The sequence below is a fragment of the Amyelois transitella genome, chromosome 16 (genome assembly GCF_032362555.1).
Source record: "Amyelois transitella isolate CPQ chromosome 16, ilAmyTran1.1, whole genome shotgun sequence".
Taxonomy (NCBI): domain Eukaryota; kingdom Metazoa; phylum Arthropoda; class Insecta; order Lepidoptera; family Pyralidae; genus Amyelois; species Amyelois transitella.
In genome coordinates, this window is record NC_083519.1 from 5530453 (window position 1) to 5536911 (window position 6459).

Genomic DNA, 6459 nt, shown 5'->3' on the forward strand with positions numbered 1-6459 from the left:
TGAAAGCGGAGGTAGGAAATTGTATTGCACAAACAACTCGTGTCTAAGGGTTGTCAGTATCGAATATTAATAAAAATCTTAATGATATTCGACAATTGATATTAACAGTCGGGCTGAACAACTGAAACACCTGAACATGGCCTATCAGTCTTTTCAAGATTGTTGGCTCTGTCTACCCCACAGTCGAGCCGGAGGAAAGGTTTGCCATTATTCCCATTTTACCTCTAATTAACTCAAAAAATTTAAGTACTGATTTGTAGTCTTTAGGGTATGAAAATAAATAATCATATTTTGGTGTCGTTTGGAACTTATTGCAAAAAAAAGGCGTAATGGCTCCTTGAGTCCGGTTGTTTGTGCAATACAATTTTCTCATATAATTTTTTTTAACTGTCACAATTTACTACTGTACTATATATATTTTGCATAGTATTTACTTTTATGGCCGATATAAAACATACATGTCGCATGTCGGAGAGTTTTTTTTTTCAATGCTATATAGGAGAGTAACGTTTTTGTATGAAAAAGCTCTGTTTTGCACAGTTAGTCATAATAAAACCAGTTTTATGATTACTTCATATGTCACAAAACAATAACACGTATTAATTTTCTAGAAGCTTTTTAATGAATATTTCTTTTTTTACAATATTCTTCGCGGTTTGATATAAGGCTAGATACCTATTTACATAAAACGGTCTGGCCTAATTACTAACCCACAATCAGAAAAGTAATCAAGGCCTCCAAATGTTCCGGCTAATTGAACTAATTAAACTTTGTAAACTTGGAAAAATTGTAAAGCCAACACCGAAAAGTTGATAATAGCACATAGACAAATGTAAGGTTGCTTCGGTGTCAACGATACTATTCTAGCTAGAGTGAGTTTGTCTTGATTTCTTTCTATGTACCGCAAAAACTGCTTGAGCACTGCTTGCACTGGCACACCATCTGAAAGCAAAGCAAAACGGCTGAGAGCCAGTTTGTACTGAGACGAGATACGACGCGATATTACACACACATCTTTTATGAAGCGTCTCAAAAGTCAAGTTTAATTACATCCACCGCTAAATAAGTACACCGCGACTCGTCTAAGTGTGAACCATTGAATTTGAAATATTAATTTCGCCGTGTTTCCCGGGACAATTAGAAAAAAGAATAGGACAACTCCATCTCTTTCCCATGGATGTCGTAAAAGGCGAATAAGGATAGGCTTATAAACTCGGTATTCTTCTTTTAGGCGATGGGCTAGCCACCTGTCACTATTTAAATCTCAATCTATCATTAGGCCAAAAAGCTGAACGTGGCCAATCGGTCTTTTCGAGACTGTTGACTCTGTCTACCCCGTAAGGGATATAAACGTGATTATATGTATGTATGTTATTGCTATAAATATGTATATTGTGAATTGACTCTTGACTGTTGCAACTCGGAATTAAGGAAAAGATGAGAGAATGAGAGATTCAAAATTAACTTTCTTGTCTATTTATACTCGTAAATACCAGAATTATTTTTCCCAATTTATATGCTTACCTGTGCACTCTAAACTCATATTCGTCAATAATATATTGAATTTCTCATCAGTCGTTTTGATCATGTCACCTTCCACACTTATTAATAGTGCTGTAATCAATCCTTTTAGCTGCATATTAAGGAACTTAAATAGAAAATGTCCTGTTATGTTGTCCCCCTAAAAATATTATCAAAAATTGATGAAAATTCTTCAAATTTCACCCGAGATACATTTAAAACCGCACCATCAATAAAGCCTGTTATAAAAAGATACATAACCAAATAAAAAATGCTGATAAAATCAGATGTATGATCAGTAAAACCTTTATTAAAAAAGAAATTTTAATACAGTAAATGTTAACAGCAGTGAAGCCGCAGACAAAAACACAGTCAGCAAGAATTAATTTTTTTATAAAAATGTTATCAATGCAATAAATCAAAAACGTGTTTCTGACGCCAAAATATAATTATCTTACACAACACGTAGGACATTTTGACAAGATTATTTACGTTCCCTAAAGTCTTATTCCAAAGAATCTTGGGATTAAATTTATAAGGTGAAAAAATAGTATTCCTGTCTCACCTTCATTGATATTGAATTACATATTAAAAATATCAATTATATTTATAAACTTTCACTTTATTAAATAAAAAATACCACTTATTCCGTTTCCGCAGGATTTTGGAAAATACTGTCTTAGCCTTTGCTGATCGGACTGATCGGTTTTGGCTGTTCGTTGACAAAGAACCCACGAATAAAGCGCCACCCACATAAAGCAAATAATTTGGCGCCATTTTTGCAAAACCCACGGAAATCACAGTTTTTACCGGGATGAAAGTACCCTATATCGTTCATCAGACTATTAATTATAAACGCAAAATTTAAAGACAATTGGTTTCGTAGAAAACGTGTGAAGTGGCCAATCAAACAAATAAACTTACTTTCGCATTAATGATATTAGTTGGAATGTAGTGTAAAAAACCTGACCGCAAATTTTGTATTTAATGTTAGGATTACGGTAAAATATCCAGTTACGTTTTCCCTCACTTTAAGTAACTAGTTCTATTATGTAACAAAGAAAACAAAAACTAAATCATCGAATGTAAAATATTATTCTTCTTGTAAGTACATACTCACTTTAACTTCAACGTCGTGGATTTTAAAAAATATATCAATGATGGACAATATAAGGGTACAAGCAACTGTAGTAATGTACTGAAAGAAAAAAAAAACCTTTTTTAAACAAAATTCATTTATTGAGGATAAATTATTATAAATTGGTAACTATTCATATAAGCGATAGTCTAGCAACCTCCCTAAATGTTTATACTATGACTAAACCATTCTGCGGAACGCACTTATATTACTGTAACTTTTCTACCCCGTAAAGGATATAGAAATTATATTATATATTCAATTCACCAATGTCTGAAAATTGCTACTTTATATACTGTTGCAGTTATTAATATTTTGTCGGAAGTTAATGCTATGCAGTATCACAAATAACATACAGTATTTACTGCTGCACCTAGATCACGTACGATACTTGGTTCTGAGTAATTAAAGTGACTGTGACTGTGGAAAGTGCGTGGTTTGTTCTGTACTCGTATCTTTAAAACTACATACATACATAAATATCACGCCTCTTTCCCGGAGGGGTAGGCAGAGACTACATTTTTCCACTTGCCACGATCTCTGCATACTTCCCTCGCTTCATCCACATTTATAACTTTCTTCATGCACGCTCAGCGGTTTCGGGTACTCTTTAAATCTAATTTCTCTCAATTATTTGTAGTTCGAAGTTCGAATATCTTCATAAGTTCTAACAATTTATTCCATCCAGAAGATAAGTGCCATTTAATAACTAATGGTCAGTAGTCATATCTTTATAATCTGATAAATGCGAGTAGTTTCGTTAACAGTGCGAGTGTACGTATAGATCGAACCTCCTTTTCAAAGACAATTAAACAGAAATGCATATGTAGGTAAGTGCCGTTCCCGCCAGCAATATGAAAAAGGATAGGACCACTATCTCTTGCCCACGGATGTCGTAAAAGGCGACTAAGGGATAGGCTTATAAACTTGAGATTCTTCTTTTAGGCGATGGGCTAGCAACCTGTCACTATTAGAAACTCAATTCGATCATTAAGCCTAACAGCTGAACGTGTCCTTTCAGTCTTTCAATACTGCTGGCTCTGTCTACCCCGCAAGGGATATAGATGTGACTATATGAATGTATATATAATATATAAGTCGACGAGATTGTATAAAGAAAGTTATGATTATGGATGAAGAATATGGGGATGAATGATGTAAATATGCAGGTATCGTGGCGAGAGGAAAGATGTTGTCTCATTCTTCCTCTCCCAAAAACAGGTATAATTTTATGTATGAATGTATTTTTGTACCCAACGGAAAAGATTTTGCTGAACTCCTATAAAAATATGAATCTCGGCCAGACCAGACCACATCTAATTTCAATCAAGATACTCACTAAGAAGAAGATACTCACTGATATTTTGATGACATCGACTAAAAGTTTTTGGGCCTTCACCAAACATTTGAAATTTTGAAATGTCTCAACTAAAATATTTTGGTCGTAACGGATATCAAGCGTTGATTTTAGTTTACCTTTTACGGCTAAATTAATTTTGAAGCATTTGTATAATGCTTTTAACTGACTCTTTATGGTACTTAAAACAAAAAATACCCACACAAGATCCCATTGGGTCGCTGAGTAGCACAACCACATAAAAGTAATTGAAAATGTATTTTCTATCTTGTTTTGTAACATTTTATAATATATATATAATTCCGACATTATAAACATAAGTAAGCATAAGCTGTTCTTTATTTTGTCTTCATTTATATATGGCTTAGGTTTAAAAATTATTGAATAAATCGTATTTAACTTCTTAGAATCATTTTTAATGCATGAAATCCAAATTGATATGAAGTTATAGGACATGATTATGATGCCAGCTTTAATAGAAATTATATTATCATTTAAAAATGCTATCACTGTTAGTAATAAAGAAAGTAATAGCCATAATAAAGAATGTACAAAATATGCATTTTTTACAAAATTTGACTTATTTTTTATGTAAACCCCTCTATCGATACTGCAGAAAGTCATAATGATTAACACAAAACCAATAATTTTTCGAGAAAACATTTTTGCGGGTGAGACGTAGTAGGTGCTTTACGATATAACGTGAAATGATGATTCATATTTACCATAAAAGCATTACTGTAAATGTGAAAGGTTTTATAGGATTACCATTAAATATTAAAGTTATTATCAAAGATGAAGTACAGCAGACTATAGCGTTTTTTATGTATATTTTTCGTTTACTACATTTACAATTCAGTAGTCCTTCACAATTTCCTTGAATACGAGAAGTCCCTTTCTCAAAATGATTAAGTATCTGAATATTTTTCATGTAACGCTTACAGTGTTACAAGGAAGTCCCCCGTTCAAAGTGCCGTAAGTCAAAAAATAACTTTATAACGAAACAGTTTTAAGTTTAATTGTCTAATATTCGCAATATGTTCTGTAAGAGAGTGTAATTCTTTTTGAATTTCTCAACATATAGCACAAATTTCTTTTTTGTTTACAGTCATAAAAATCCATGTGATAAAGAAAATGAAAGCTCTTCGTTTATTACGAAACATTGTTTATTTTTGTGTTTGAAAAATTACAGTGGTTTTTACGTCATCAATACTTTTACTTCTATAATGCTAAAGTAATGAAAGTGGACATAGATAAATAGTTTTTTAATATACTATAATCTTAATACAGTTGTGAAATTAATCAAATTCTTTCAAAAACGAATTTTATACAAAGCATCCTTTGACTAGTTTCTCGTGTACAATAATAAACAAAACATTAGTCTTAAGTACATTTTTGCAGAAATTTAGTATCAATAAATTCTCATAATACCGCATACGAATATTATCAAGTGAACTGCATGATTTTTGTTAAATAAATGTAATTTTTTGTTCATTAGTATTTCATACCTTACGTTAAGAACTCAAATCCATACACATATCAAGTATCTAATATAATTATCTATTTATAGACTAGGCAAGACTAGATCAATTTCAATAGTTTAAACTAATCACTGTTTACTACAATTAATGAAATATTTATTGATATTTCAGCACGCTTTTGCAAAGTCATAAGTGATAAAAAAATAATTAACTCTTTGCGATGGGATTTCAATCAATGTGCAAAATGATGATGCTGCCAATGCGCTAGTTTTATCTACACTTCGAGTATATTCAAATTTGTATTCACGATTTTCTTACATTATGACATATAAGCAACAACACAAAACTTAGATAGGTCCCTTCTTTTCAAATATCTTTCTTTGCTAATGTTGTTATATTTACAATACAACAGAATATAATATTTTTTATATCTACTAAACATTAAACTTTCATTCATCATGTCCCATATATCTCTTATAGTGTTAAATTTAAATTATCTATAAATATAATCATAAAAGAATAACGTTTTAAAAATACTTTGTTAACAAATAATACATATTTAATGAAAAATATTTACTTCTTTATTGTGTTAATTATTGAATTAGATCTTAAATTGTTATTTTTTTTCTTAATCAAAATAATATGAAAATAATTAGACTGTCAGATAATGCTATTAGCATTAATTCCGCCTATTGCACTTTACAAATGTTAAATGTTACAATAAAAAATAAGATTGTATGATAGTTCTGTTACTTAAATCACAAATCAAAGCAACAAGTATATCCTTCTCTCTGTTCTCAAAATTTTAAGAAAATTACATTATTTTATCAAACTTTTTCCTTAATTTTTTTTAAATATAAACAAATAAGTGAAAAAATAAAACATCAATTTCATTAGTTCTTCCTGCTGACTTCACGAACCCCGGACATTACACTTCAATAGGCGGATGGATGTGAGTGTCC